At 43.4% G+C, this 15,237-nt stretch overlaps 1 long non-coding RNA gene across 1 annotated transcript; it reads left to right on the forward strand.

Annotated features, from left to right (window-relative positions):
• Positions 1–93: 93 nt before the first annotated feature.
• On the forward strand, positions 94–6,312 carry LOC139159797 (uncharacterized). Its single transcript, XR_011557852.1, has 2 exons — positions 94–455; positions 4,307–6,312. It is a non-coding gene; the product is annotated as an uncharacterized lncRNA (long non-coding RNA).
• Positions 6,313–15,237: the final 8,925 nt, after the last annotated feature.

The following is a 15,237-nucleotide window of genomic DNA, read 5'->3' on the forward strand; positions in this document are numbered from 1 at the left end:
TTCCTCGGCTCCTGGAAGCCCAGCTGCACGCTCCCCTCCACTGGAGAGGAAGAGGAAACACCGCCCTTCTCCCACCCACCCCCTTCCAAAGTGACAAGCGCACATCTTCCAATGGCTTCTCTCTTCCCTTCTGGGAAGCGGATCTCGATCATTTTAACTCTTTAGCCTCAGGAGCTCTGCCGACAGGGAAGGAATAGTGGCTGATAGACGCACGTACGCACGCACACCTCTGGGCTCCAAGCTGCAGAACCATAGATGGGTGGAAGAGCAAAGGCCTAGGAAGTCGCCTTTTGATATTGCTTTCCAATTTTCGGCGCTGGAGAAGACTCTTGGGGAGTCCCTGGGACTGCAAGGAGATGCCACCGGACAAAGAAATCAACGCCATTCCTCAAGGAAATCAACCCTGACTGTTTATTTGGCTGGATTTAGTTTGTCAAACCTGTACGAGATAACAGGTATAAACATGGACGTGAGCATAGGAAACGGGTACAAATAAATGGGGACAGGAGGACAGGGACGGTAGGCATTGTGGTGCGCTTATGCACGCCTCCTTTACGGACCTTTCAGGAATGGGGGTGAGGTCCAAGGTGGACAGTTTAAGGTTGAAGCTAATGGGGGTGGGGGGTGAGGGCGTAACAAAGGAGCCAGGTAGAGCAGTGTTTCCCAACCTTGGCAACTTGAAGATATTTGGACTTCAACGCCCAGAATTCTCCAGCCAGTATTTGTTTCCCAACCTTTCCCAAATGCTGGCTGGGGAATTCTGGGAGTTGAAGTCCAAATATCTTCAGGTTATCAAGGTTGGGAAACACTGAGGTGGAGCATTCTAGACATCGACCTTTGTTGCTGAAGCCATATTTTGTGCAATCGAGTTTGGAGCGGTTTACCTTGGGTTTGTATCTATTGTTTGCCCCTGTATTATTGCGGTTACAGCTGAAGTAGCCTTTGACAGGTAGGATGTTGTAACAGACTACTGTATTTTGTGTGCTATGCTCAGGTCAAAGTTGTCCAAGTCCAAAATTTCAAGCCTGGTGGCCTAAGGCAGTGTTTCCCAACAACGTTGGCAACTTGAAGATATCTGGACTTCAACTCCCAGAATTCCACAGCCAGTGAATGCTGGCTGGGGAATTCTGGGAGTTGAAGTCCAGATATCTTCAAGTTGCCAACGTTGGGAAACACTCGCCTAAGGTATTCTGTTGTGAGCAGTGTTTTTTTGGAAAGACAGATTGTAAAGCTGAGGTTCAAAGCTTGGCCACCTAATGAGAATAACAGAGCAGGAAGGGATCTTGGAGGTCTTTCAGTCCAACTTCCCCCCTGCTCAGGCAGGAAACCTATATTATTTCAGACTATTTCAGACTGTCAAATCTCTTCTTTAATATTGGAGCACCCACAACTTCTGGAGGTGAGTTGTTTCACTGATTAATTGTGCTCACTGTCAGGAGATATGTATGTATGTATGTAACATATTTTTGCTGATAATGAAAAGGAAGGGAGACTACTATAGTCTACTACTACTATAAACTACTTGACTAAAAAAAAAATCACATATACAGTACACACATGTATGTGTGCGTTTGTGTGTGTAACATACTTTTGCTGATAATGGATTTAATTGATTATTTATATAAAAAAATATCAATTAAATTCATTATCATTTATATCATTTATTATATAATTTATGTATGTGTATATATATATACATACATATATACACATACAGTATACATATATATACACACATATATATATATATACAGTATATATAAATTATATATATAATTTAATTTAATTTATACGCTGCCAACTCCCCAAGGACTCTTGGCAGCTTACAACAAAGGAAATTGCCCCTTATAGTTCTAGGTTGCTTTTCTCCTTTATTAGTTTCTATCCATTGCTGCTTGTCCTACCTTCAAGTGCTTTGGAGAATAGGTTGATGCCCCTTCTTTGTGGTAGCCCCTCAAATATTGCTGTGTCCTTCCAGTCCCCACCATCCAGTCAGAGCTGAAGAAACTTCTTGGGTAAGAAGTGAAATGTCTTCCAAAAAAAAAAAAAAAACCCCAGAAAGTCCAGTTGCCTCTTGAAAAAAAGCACCTTTGAGACAACAATGATCCGGATGTCTAAGAATCTCCATAGACATTTGTCTGAAATGATATATAGCTGTGATAGCAAACCTATGGCACGTGTGCTAGAGGTGGCACACAGAAACCTCTCTGTGGGCATGCGTTGCCGCGCCGTTATTATTATTTATTAGATTTGTATGCCAACCCTCTCCGAAGACTCGGAGCGGCTCACAACAACAAAGCACAGTGCAAATCCAATGATTAAAAAACAGTTTAAAACCCTTAATATAAAAACAGTCATACATCTCAGACAAACCATACATAAAACGGAACGGCCCAGGGGAATCAATTTCCCCATGCCTGATGGCAGAGGTGGGTTTTAAGGAGTTTGCGAAAGGCAAGGAGGGTGGAGGCAGTCCTGATCTCCGGGGGGGAGTTGATTCCAGAGGGACAGGCCACCACAGAGAAGGCTCTTCCCCTGGGGCCCGCCAGACATTGTTCCGTCAACGGGACCCAGAGAAGGCCAATTCTGTGGGACCTAATCGGTCGCTGGCATTCATGCGGCAGAAGGCGGTCCCCGAGATATTCTGATCCAATGCCATGAAGGGCTTTATAGGTCATAACCAACACTTTGAATTGTGACTGGAAACTGATCGGCAGCCAATGCAGATCGGCAACCAATTTGCTGCTGTTACTGCATATCTGACCATACCTGTAGGAGCCCATCACTGCTTACCATCCTCTTCCCTGAACGTGACACTGGCCCTGCCTTGCTGCTTACACCTCCACTTCATCTTATTCATGCAAATTCCCCAAGACGTAGTTGCAATGTCTTGGTGAAGGAGGTGAACCAAAGGTAGGAAATGCACTCAGGTGCCTTTTTCGGAGCAGGCCAAAAGCTAGTGGTCAGTGGAACAATATCCTCTTGGGCTGGTGGTCAGAAAATTTAAAAAGGAAGCCCCAGCCAAGAATCACTGTCATTGTTGATTCAGGGAATATCCATTTCTTTGATGTTAACTAATAGCTTACTATTTTTAGTAAGAGGGATAGATCCAGGGGTGAAATCCAGCAGGTTTGGACAGATTCTGGAGAACCGGTAGCAGAAATTTTGAGTACTTCGGAGAACTGGCAAATACTACCTCTGGCTGGCCCCAGAATAGAAACATAGAAGATTGATGGCAGAAAAAGACCTCATGGTTCATCTAGTCTGCCCTTATACTATTCCCTGTATTTTATCTTAGGATGGATATATGTTTATCCCAGGCATGTTTAAATTCAGTTACCGTGGATTTACCAACCACTTCTGCTGGAAGTTTGTTCCAAGGATCTACTACTCTTTCAGTAAAATAATATTTTCCCATGTTGCTTCTGATCTTTCCCCCAACTAACCTCAGATTGTGTCCCCTTGTTCTTGTGTTCACTTTCCTATTAAAACACTTCCCTCCTGAACCTTATTTAACCATTTAAAATATTTAAATGTTTCTATCATGTCCCCCCTTTTCCTTTTGCCCTCAGACCAGTGTTTCCCAATCTTGGCAACTTGAAGATATTTGGACTTCAACTTCCAGAATTCCCCAGCCAGCATTTGCTGGCTGGAGAATTCTGGGAGTTGAAGTCTAGATATCTTCAAGTTGCCAAGGTTGGGAAACACTGCTCCAGACTATACAGATTGAGTTCATTGTCTTTCCTGTATAGTCTGGAGAGCAGAAGGAAAAGGGGGGAACATGATAGAAACATTTAAATATGTTAAAGGGTTAAATAAGGTTCAGGAGGGAAGTGTTTTTAATAGGAAAGTGAACACAAGAACAAGGGGACACAATCTGAGGTTAGTTGGGGGAAAGAATAGGGTGGTAATGGAGATTTTGCAATTAACAAAATTAACTGTTTTGTCTTTTAATCATTGGATTTGTATTTGCATTGTGTTGTGAGCCGCTCCGAGGCTTCAGAGAGGGGCGGCATACAAATCTAATAGATAGATAGATAGATAGATAGATAGATAGATAGATAGATAGATAGATAGATAGATAGATAGATAGATAGATAGATAACTGTCCCCAAGGAGTGGGGAGGGAATGGGGATTTTGCAATATCTTTCCCCTGCCACGCCCACCAAGCTATGCCCACCAAGCCACACCAGACCCACCAAACCATACCCACAGAACCGATAGTTTAAAAAAATTGGGTTTTAGCACTGGATAATTTGTATTGGATACTTCATTTTTTAATAAAATTATTGTGTTTTTTTATAGACTCCAAGCCTTGAACACCCAAAAATGAGCGCAGCAAAAAAAGCCAAACCTGATAGTGGAAGATCATTCCAACAGACCTGGACAGTGTCATTTGGCGTGATTGAACGCAGTGGGAGAGCGTTATGTACTTTCTGCAATGAGAGTGTTGTGTGTCGCACGTCAAGTGTCAGACGGCACTTTGACACCAAGCACAAAAATGTTGTTGAACTTGAGGCAGCTGAAAGAAAAGGACTTATTCAACGGAAATTGAGGAAATACCATTCCCCGTCTCTTAGTGTTTCCAGCGATCTTTCCAAAACAAATCATCTGACAGCTGCCAGTTTTCAAATTTCACTGTGCATGGCAAAACATGGCAAGCCCCTCTCTGATGGGGATATTATCAAAACAGCCATGTTGTCTAGGTGTTATTCCCTTTTTCATGATTTCCCAAACAGGGATAAAATTATTAAACGCATCTCCGAGGTGCCACTTAGCAGAAATACTGTTAAAGATCGAGTCCAGCGCATGGCAAGTGATGTTAGACAGCAGCTCACCACTGATTTACAAAAGACAGCCTGTTACTCCATGTGCTTGGATGAAAGCACAGATGTAAATAATCATGCAAGGCTTGCAGTAATTTTGCGTTATGCTGTTGGTGACAACATGAGAGAAGAGCTGGTGAAACTGGTGTCTTTGCCTGAAATAATACAAGGGGTAGATATCTACAATGCTGTGATGGAGGCTTTTTTGTCACAAGACATAAGACCAGAAAAAGTGGTTTCAGTTACAAGTGATGGGGCACCTTCTATGATGGGGGCAACATCTGGTTTCATACAGTTGTTTGTTAAAGAAATAAAGCATAAAGTCATTCCATTCCACTGTATTATCCATCAAGAAGCTCTTTTTGCCTGGCAAAGCAACAAAAAATTTGACGATATCCTCAAAGATGTCACAAAAATGGTGAATTACATCATGACTCATGCTCTGAATTTTCCACAGTTTAAAGCACTTGTTGATGAGGTTCAAGCCCAGTATAATTGTTTAATTATGTACAATAATGTCCGGTGGCTGAGCCAAGGACAAGTCCTGGAGAGATTTGTAGCCTGTTTGGATGAAATTAGGCTGCTTATGTATGAAAAGGGGCAGATATATCCACAGCTCACTGATATGGCCTGGCTTACCAACCTCATGTTTTTTACAGATCTCACAGTACACTTCATTGTACTGAACAAACAACTACAAGTTGTAGGGAAAACAGCAGAAAGGATGTTTTGGGATATCAAAACATTTGAGAGAAAACTGCAGGTTTTTGAAAGAGACCTTGAAAGTGGGCAGCTGAAATATTTTCAAAATCTAAAAATGCATTTAGAAAACTTTTCAACATTTGCAGACTATTCTGTAAGCCTTCAGGAAATCTTTAAGGAATTTTCTTGCATTGTAGCAGCTGCAAAGGTGAATTTTAGTAACAGATTTTCAGAGTTCCGCAAGATGGAGACAACCCTGTGCTTTCTTACTTCTCCAGACAAAGCCAAATTTGAAGAACTCGATCTTTCCTACGTACACTGGTTAGATTTAGAAAATCTGGAGATGGAGCTGTTGGAATTTCAAGAAAGCTTCATGTGGAAAAGTAAATTCTGTGACCTGCGTGAAACACTTGAGAAGATAGAAAGGATGACAAAGAACAGCACAGTTGGTTCTGACACTGTTACTTCGGAAAATGAAATCCTTAAAGTGTGGAATTCTCTGCCAAATAAATTTAAGTCAATGAAAGCACTTGGGATGGCTTTCCTTACTTTGTTTGGATCATCTTACGCTTGTGAGCAGCTGTTTTCTGCTTTGAATTATATCAAATCTGACATCAGAAACAGAATAACAGATGACCTGAGTGCTGCATGTGTTGCTCTCAAGCTTACAAAGTATGAGCCAAGGTTAGAACAATTATCAGTGGGCATGCAACAGCAAAAGTCGCATTAATCAAAAGCATGCAAAGTGCAAACTTTTACCTTTCAATAAAAACTTGAAAGCTCTGTTTTTGTGGTGTGTTGTTTTTTTTTCCAGAGAAAAGACATTAATCATGCATGAGTTGTTTTTTTTCCAAACTAAAACCTCATTATTGTTCTGCCTGACTGGGCTCAGGCAATGCGTAACAGTCCAAGGAAAAGAAATCAAACACACACGTGCTCTGCTAATCAGCAAACTTGTATTAGATAAACAAAAAAGGGTTACTCAAAAACAGTTCTTAGTGTCCGAAAACAATGATAGTGCAAAGCTTACTTCAGCCGCATACAAAAACACAGGAAAAAAACAAAAAAGACAACCTGGAATGAGCCAAGACGTTTCAGGAGTCCTTTTGAATCTTTGGAGCAAACAGCAAGTCCTAGAGTTTTCACCTCCCACTTGTCAGAAAAAGCTGGGTTGAGCTGGGAACAGAAACTTCAGAGCAGGAACCACAAAATAACACAGATAAACAAACCACAGTTTGCCTTGGCCTTTGTTCCCTTTTATCCCTTTAGCCCTCATTAAGGGAACCACACCCAGCCCTCAGTATAAGAACCATACCCAGCCCAGGTGCTCCTAAAATGACTTGTAATACTCCTTAAAGCGATCCCTTTGCATAGCTCTTTGGCTACGCAGATCAATATATTGATCTGCAGAAGAACCCAGACACGAAAGACTGTCTGAGGGACTGCATGCCAAATCCCCTGGGCTGTCTGCTGAATCCTGCGTACCAGTGACCTCGTCTTCCTGGCTGTCTGCCACATCTTCCTAGCTGTCAGCCAGGCTTTCGCATTCACTTTGTGCCGCGTCTCTCCCATCTGTGTGAGCAACGGCTGGCCCAGGCTCAAACACAACAATTATTCAGGTTAAATTGCCGTATTGGCACTTCGCGATAAATAAGTGGGTTTTGAGTTGCAGTTTGAACACTGGGTCTTTAAAAGGTTCGCCTTTCATTGGTGTATAGGGTCCCTTGCTTGAGCAGAGGGCTGGACTAGAAGACCTCCAAGATTCCTTCCAGCTGTAAAGCAAGTAGCAGAAACAGTGAGGAGGTGGGGCCAGTGGAGACCTCCAGTCCCGTCCTCTTCCCTTCTAGGAATCTGCTCATGTGCTTAAACCCCTTGGCAACCTTGTGATCACAAAAGGCATCCCCCGGAGCCTTCCCCGTTCCTTTTGGAAGAGGGTAAAAGAACACAAATGGCAGTGTCCGGGCAGGTGGGCAGAGCCCCATGCTCACTTTGCGACCAGCTCTCAGACAACTGACAGGCACAAGCGAACTGGGAGCATTTCACTCCTGGCTTTAGTCCTGCCAATCATCCCTAATCAGAAGGCAAGAACAAAATTTGCTTTAAAAAAAAATACAGACAGTGCTGGACTGATGACCACAATTGAGCCCCAAGGTTTATTTTGCTAAATGAAACTTGTTAAGTGAGTTTTCCCCCATGATCTTTCTTGCCACTGTTATTAAATGAATCCGATGATACTACAGGTAAAGTTAAAGCTTCCACTAGGACAGTGATGGTGAACTGTTTTTGGCTCGCGTGCCAAAAGAGTGTGTGCGTGCTAGTGTGTGGGTGCATGCCCAAACCTATGCCCTTCCCCCTGCGCATGCGCACGACCCCCATGCTGCACCCTTCCACCCCTTGTGCATGCACACAGGCCTCACTGAACGGACTCCTGAAGCTTGGGGACAGTGAAAAACAGCCAAATAGGCCAACTGGGCACTTAGAAATGAACGTCTGGACGGCCCATTAGGTTGTTTTTCGCCATGCCCAGGAGGCTTCCCTGAAACCTGGAGAGAGTGAAAATAGCTGAAAAGAAGGCTGAAAATAATAATAATAATAATAATAATAATAATAATAATAATAATAATAAGAAGAAGAAGAAGAAGAAGAAGAAGAAGAAGAATTAGAAGAAGAAGAATTAGAAGAAGAAGAATTAGAAGAAGAACAAGAATCCCAGCGACCGATTAAGTCCCACAGAGTTGGCCTTCTCTGGGTCCCATCGACTAAACAATGTCGTCTGGTGGGTCCCAGGGGAAGAGCCTTCTCTGTGGTGGTCCTGACTCTGGAACCAGCTCCCTCCGGAGATTAGAACTGCCCCCACCCTCCTTGCCTTTCGTAAACTCCTTAAAAGCCACCTCTGCCGTCAGGCATGGGGGAATTGAGGCACACACACACACACACACGGGCCTATACAATTTATGTATGGTATGTTTGTGTGTATGTCTGTTTTAATAATGGGGTTTTTTAAAGTTTTTTAAATTTATTAGATTTGTTATGAATTGTTTCATTGTATGCGGTGAGCCACCCTGAGTCTACGGAGAGGGCTGGCATACAAATCTAATAAATAAATAAATAAGAAGAAGAACAAGAAGAAGAAGTCATGTGGCCAAAGGCACACAGAACACTGTAACCTTCCCACCAAAGATGGTCCCTATTTTTCTACTTGCATTTTTTGATGGATCTGTGTTAAATCCTCAAATAAACATCTCTTCTCCATGTGATGAATAATAAAGAATTACAGGGCCTTATTACTATTATCCTCATCTTTTCTATTACCTACAATGTTCCTTATCTTCTTACGATAATAACTTTGTTGCTTGTATCTTACGATTGAGCCATGGTGGCGCAGTGGTTAGAGTGCAGTCCTGAAAGCTGCTTCTGCTGACTGTAGTTTGGCAGTTCAAATCTCTCCAGGCTCAAGTGGACTCAGCCTTCAATCCTTCCAAGGTGGGTAAAATGAAGACCCAGATTGTTGGGGGAGATATGCTGACTCTGTAAACTGCTTAGAGAGGGAAGGTTCCCTGAAGACTCAAGAGGGCAAAACAGCCTTTCCCAAGGCCAAAAATTAGCTAACCAGCTCGCATGCGCGCTGGAGTGCCTTCCGTCCCCTGTCCTATTGCTCTCCTATATCTCCTATACCTTTCTTCTATTCCTATATCTCTTCTTCTATTCTTTCATTGATATGTTCTATTACTATACCTTCTTTTCTATTATTTCTTAGATATATTTTACTATGAGTATCTCCTCTATAACCTTCATCATGTATTTTACTATGTGTATATAGATATATACCCACTAAACCCCTCATTGTGTATTGGACAAAATAAATAAATAAAAATAAATAAATAAACTGACATAAGACAACACTCGTGTACCTTCCGATATGGCTCCACATGCCATCTGTGGCACGCGTGCCATAGTTCGCCATCACTGGTATAGCTTTCCTGTTTGAGCAGGAAGTTGGACTAGTAAACCTCCAAGCTCCCTTCAAAACTCTACCCCACCTTTCTCCAGCTTCCCAACCCTGCAGCCATACCCTCCATGTTCTGCAAAGGCTAGCACTAAAGGCAGGGGTGGGCTAGTGCCTGGACGGCGGGGAACGCAGTGGGGTAGCGGAAATGGAGCTCCACCCCAGAGCACCCAATTTATTTATTTATTTATTTTGTCCAATACACAATGAGGGTTTTAGTGGGTATATATATATACTGTATACCCATTCAAAATATTACATGGGGCAAAACCCGAACTCAGAACAATCTACATGCATACATACATACATACATACATACATACATACATACACACACTCACATAGTAAAATACATGATGAAGGTTATAGAGGAGATACTCATAGTAAAATATATCTATGAAAGAATAGAAAAGAAGATATAGTAATAGAACATATCAATGAAAGGATAGAAGAAGAGATATAGGAATAGAAGAAAGGTATAGGAGATATAGGAGAGCAATAGGACAGGGGACGGAAGGCATTCTAGTTCACTTGTACTCGCCCCTTACTGACCTCTTAGGAATCTGGATAGATCAACCGTGGATAATCTAAGGGTAAAGTGTTGGGGGTTTGGGGATGACACTATGGAGTCCGGTAATGATTTCCACGCTTCGACAACTCGGTTACTGAAGTCATATTTTTTAAAGTCAAGTTTGGAGTGGTTAATATTAAGTTTAAATCTGTTGTGTGCTCTTGTGTTGTTGTGGTTGAAGCTGAAGTAATCGCCGAAAGGCAGGACGTTGCAGCATATGATCTTGTGGGCAATACTTAGATCTTGTTTAAGGCGTCTTAGTTCTAGGCTTTCTAGGCCCAGGATTGAAAGTCTAGTCTCGTAGGGTATTCTATTTTGAGTGGAGGAATGAAGGGCTCTTCTGGTGAAGTATCTTTGGACATTTTCAAGGGTGTTAATGTCTGAGATGCGATATGGGTTCCAAACAGATAAATCAATACATAAAATATTCCAGGTGCGGTTTTACTAAAGTCGTACCAATACTTCATCATTACAACTCTCATCTCTCTTATATCATCATATCTTCCCATTCCCTCACTGCAATCCGTATAAATGTCTAAGTTTCCTCCCACCCCCACTCCCCAATCTGCCTCTTGGCTTCTAAAGGGTTACAGGGATGGTGGGAAGGGGATTCCTAGAGAGGAAGGAAGGAAGGGAGGGAGGGAGGGAGGAAATTTTGGGGAGGGGAGGGGGCCCCTCCAGGACCAAGCCACCTCCCCCATCCGGACTGGCGAGCCTATCTCTCGCAGCAGCGCCGGACGGGCACCAGAGGACGGGGGGAGTGTGCAAAGCGAGAAAGGACGGATCAGATGCGAAAAGGGTGGGGCGAGGTGGGAGCCGACTGGGGGCTGAGTTTGGGGCTGAGATCCACCCGCCCTCCTGGCTCAGCGTCGTCTCCCCGGGTCTTTGTTTCCCCATCCGAAGGGCGGGGGCCGGGTGAGTGCGGATCTTCAGCCTGGCCTTTGGGGATGTGGCGGGCGGGGGGGAGGGCGATGGATGGAGGGCGGAGGGGAAACCAGGCGCGGTCCAGCCGCGCTTGGAGAGACAATGCAAGGAGGCCTTTTGAGGGTGGGGTGGGGGGGAGAGAAGGGAAAACAGCAGGTGAGATCAACCCCCCCCCCCACACACACATATTCCAGGACCGCCAATTCTCTGCCCCCTTTGCATGCGGGTCCCCCCCCCCCCGGGTTATTTTAGCGCTCCTACAGCTCCTTTCCAAGCCTCCCCTCCTCCGATCTCGTCTGTTGGGGATGGGGAAGGGACGAAGCGGAGCCCAGAAGGGATGCGTAGCGTTTTACACGGGTCCTCCGGATCGAGGGTGTCAAGAAGACCGCTGGGTGGAGCGAGCCAGTCCACAAAAGGAGCCTTTTTCCTAAACCGGGTTGAGCAAAAAGTTACACGGCTACGGGTTTGGTCTGTGCTTATTTCAGTGGGGGGGGGGGGGGGGGGGAAGCTTGTACATAAGACCCCGTCGTCTAATTTTCTCCATAGCAGTTACAACAGTGTTCCTCAACCTTGCCAACTTGAAGCGTGGAACTCATTACCGGACTCCATAGTGTCATCCCCAAACCCCCAACACTTTACTCTTAGATTATCTACGGTTGACCTATCCAGATTCCTAAGAGGTCAGTAAGGGGCGAGTACAAGTGCACTAGAGTACCTTCCGTCCCCTGTCCTATTGCTCTCCTATATCCCCTATACCTTTCTTTTATTCCTATATCTCTTCTATTTTTTCATTGATATGTCCTATTACTATACCTTCTTTTCTATTATTTCTTAGATATATTTCACTATGAGTATCTCCTCTATAACCTTCATCATGTATTTTACTATGTGTATATAGATATATACCCACTAAAACTCTCATTGTGTATTGAACAAAATAAATAAATAAAATAAAATAAATAAAGATATTTGGACTTCAACTCCCAGAATTCCCCAGCCAGGGAATGCTGGCTGGGGAATTCTGGGAGTTGAAGTCCAAATATCTTCAAGTTGCCAAGGTTGAGAAACACTGAGTTACAATCCTGGTAGGCAGCAAAAAACCTGACCTTATTAAAAAGGTTAAAAATGTCTCAACCCTAAGCCGCTTTTAAGATGGGTGGACTTTAACTCCCAGAATTCCACAGCCAACATAGCTAATTGGGAATTGAAGTCCACAAGCCTTTAAAAATTGCCAAGTTTCAACACACACACACACCATTAGAATCTGTTTCTCAACCTTGGCCACTTGAAGTTCCTTGGGTGGACTTCAACTCCCACCATTCCCCCAGCCAGCCATGGACTTGCCATCCACCCATCTTTCAAGTCATAAACGTAACAACAGAGTTGGAAGGGACCCTGGAGGTCTTCTAGTCCAACCCCCTACTTAGGCAGGAAACCCTACACTACTTCAGACAGATGGTTATCCAACAGTTTCTTAAAAACTTCCAGTGTTGGAGCATTCACAACTTCTGGAGGCAAGCTGTTCCACTGATTAATTGTTCTAACTGTCAGGAAATTTTTACTTAGTTCTAAGTTACTTCTCTCCTTGTTTAGTTTCCACCCATTGCTCCTTGTTCTACCCTCAGATGCTTTGGAGAATAGGTTGACTCCTTTTCCTTTTATATTGATCCGAAAGCATTCAGGGTGGTTTGCACCATTGCTCTACTCTATGTAATTATTTCTTATATATAGTAAAACTCCACCTCCTCTTGTTTGGTCTGTTTCTTTTAAACAATTTAAATCCTTCTAGCTTTGCATTTCATTCATGGGTTTCATCCCACCAAGTTTGTCTAATGCCAACAATAACATGTCTGCCCAAATATACTTGGATTTACAGTTCAGCCTGTTTATTCCTCAAATTGTGCATTGGTATGTAAGCTTTTGAGATCTTTTTGATTGACCGTGTTTGTTTTCTACATACCGTAATCTATTTTGTGTCTGACTTCCCCTTCGGAGAGGGGCGGCATACAAGTCTAATAAATTATTATTATTAATTAATTATTATTATTCCCTAACTGCCTATTTTGTACATAGGTTTGTATGTTAAAATAGCAGTCTCCACCTTTTTGGCTGGCAAACTGGTGGCAGTAATGATGGGGAGAGGAGATGGTTCCATGCGAACAGTAGGTGTACGCAGTTATATTTGGGCTCACACACATGCCACTTGCACAAGTAGAGCTCTGTTTGCTCGCCTGTTTCTCATGCAACTGGAACTGCACATGCATTTGTGCCCGATGCTTGCACGACCCGATTCGGAATGGGCCACACCTCGGGGATTAGGAACCTCCTTAAAAGTGGAGCAGGAAAATGTGCCAAGAGATATATATTTGAGGTCCATTGGCATATCTCCCTCCCTGAAGGGAGGAACTATTCTTGATAGTCCTCCCCTTTATCTCCAGAGTGGGAGACAAGAAAGGAAAGGGCAGACTAGGATTGGTGAAATCCAGGTTTTGGCCTTGATTGATTTGATTTGATTCGATTCGATTCAATTCAATTCAATTTGATTTGATTTATATGCCGCCCCTCTCCGTAGACTCGGGACGGCTAACAACAATAATAAAACAGCATATGACAAATCTAATATTTAAAATAACTAAGAACCCTTGTTAGAAGCCAAACATACACACAAACATACCATGCATAAATTGTATAGGCCTGGGGGGAAAGGAATCTTTCAATTCCCCCATGCCTGACGACAGAGGTGGGTTTTAAGGACCTTACGAAAGGCGAGGAGGGTGGGGGCAATTCTGATCTCTGGGGGGAGCTGGTTCCAGAGGGTCGGGGTCGCCACAGAGAAGGCTCTTCCCCTGGGCCCCGCCAGAAGATATTGTTTAGTCGATGGGACCCGGAGAAAGCCAAATATGTGGGACCTGACTGGTCGCTGGGATTCGTGCGGCAGAAGGCGGTCCTGGAGATATTCTGGTCCGATTGTGGAATTCAACTGCCAGCTGGCTTAATTTATTTATTTATTTATTTATTTATCAAATTTGTATGCCACCCCTCTCCGGAGACTCGGAGGCTTGAGAATTCTGGGAGTTGAAGTCCACAAGTCTTAAAGTTGCCAAGTTTGGAGACCCCTGATGAAAGCTCTCTTGAGCAGGGGTCCCCAACCTGTAGGCTACAGCCCACTACTGGACCATGGCCGGTTGGCCACTGGGCCATGTAAGTGGCTGGCCAGTGTGCACGCCTGCACACCCATCCACACAAGTTAATGTTGTGAGCATCTTGGTGAGCACTGCACAGACGCTAGCATGATAGAGAGCATCATGCAGCTTTGTTCGCTCATCCATGTGCTTGTAAAAGCACCTGCCCCCTCCCTTCCAGCTGCCAACCCAGAAAAGTTGAGGAACTCGGCTGTAGGGCAGAGGCCGGCAACCTTAAACACTCAAAAGAGCCATTTGGACCAGTTTCCCCACAGAATAGAAAACGCCGGGAGCCCCAAACCCCTTTTGACATCTAAAATGTAGATAACACAGTATATATCAGGGTTTTTTTTATCTTCATGCAACGTATTAAAAAACCTATAGTGTGTTGCATTTATGAAATCAATGAACTGCTACAGAAAACACACATTTTTATTTCTGCATGCAACAAAAATATTTTGAACTCCAAAAGGAAAAAAAAGGTGGGTTAAAAATAATAATCATAATCATAATTTATTAGATTTGTATGCCACCCCTCTCCGCAGACTAGGGGCAGCTCACAACAATAATAATAACAGTGTACAATGTAACAAATCTAATATTAAAAATTATCTAAGAACCCATCATTTAAAAATCATGCAACACAAGCATACCATACATAAACTATATAAGCCCGGGGGAGATGCCTCAATAAAGCTTAGGTGCTGGTGGGTATCGCACATTGGTGATTGTAATAATATATTGTGCGACAGGGAGCCAGAGCAGTGGGATGAAAGAGCCACATGTGGCTCCAGAATCACAGGTTAGAGACCCCTGCTTTAGGGGGTCAAAAGTGGTCTTATCTTAATTGACCCTGCCTTGATAGGATTCACAGTTTCACATGCTGGTTTGTGATGACAACTACTGTACAGTATATAATAAATGTTCTTTTTTTTTTTTTGTTTAGCAATAAATGTGAATTCTTCTTCACTGAAAAAAAATAAGACATCCCCTGAAAATAAGACGTAGCACATCTTTGGGAGCAA

Source organism: Erythrolamprus reginae, chromosome 2 (assembly GCF_031021105.1).
Source record: "Erythrolamprus reginae isolate rEryReg1 chromosome 2, rEryReg1.hap1, whole genome shotgun sequence".
Lineage (NCBI taxonomy): Eukaryota > Metazoa > Chordata > Lepidosauria > Squamata > Dipsadidae > Erythrolamprus > Erythrolamprus reginae.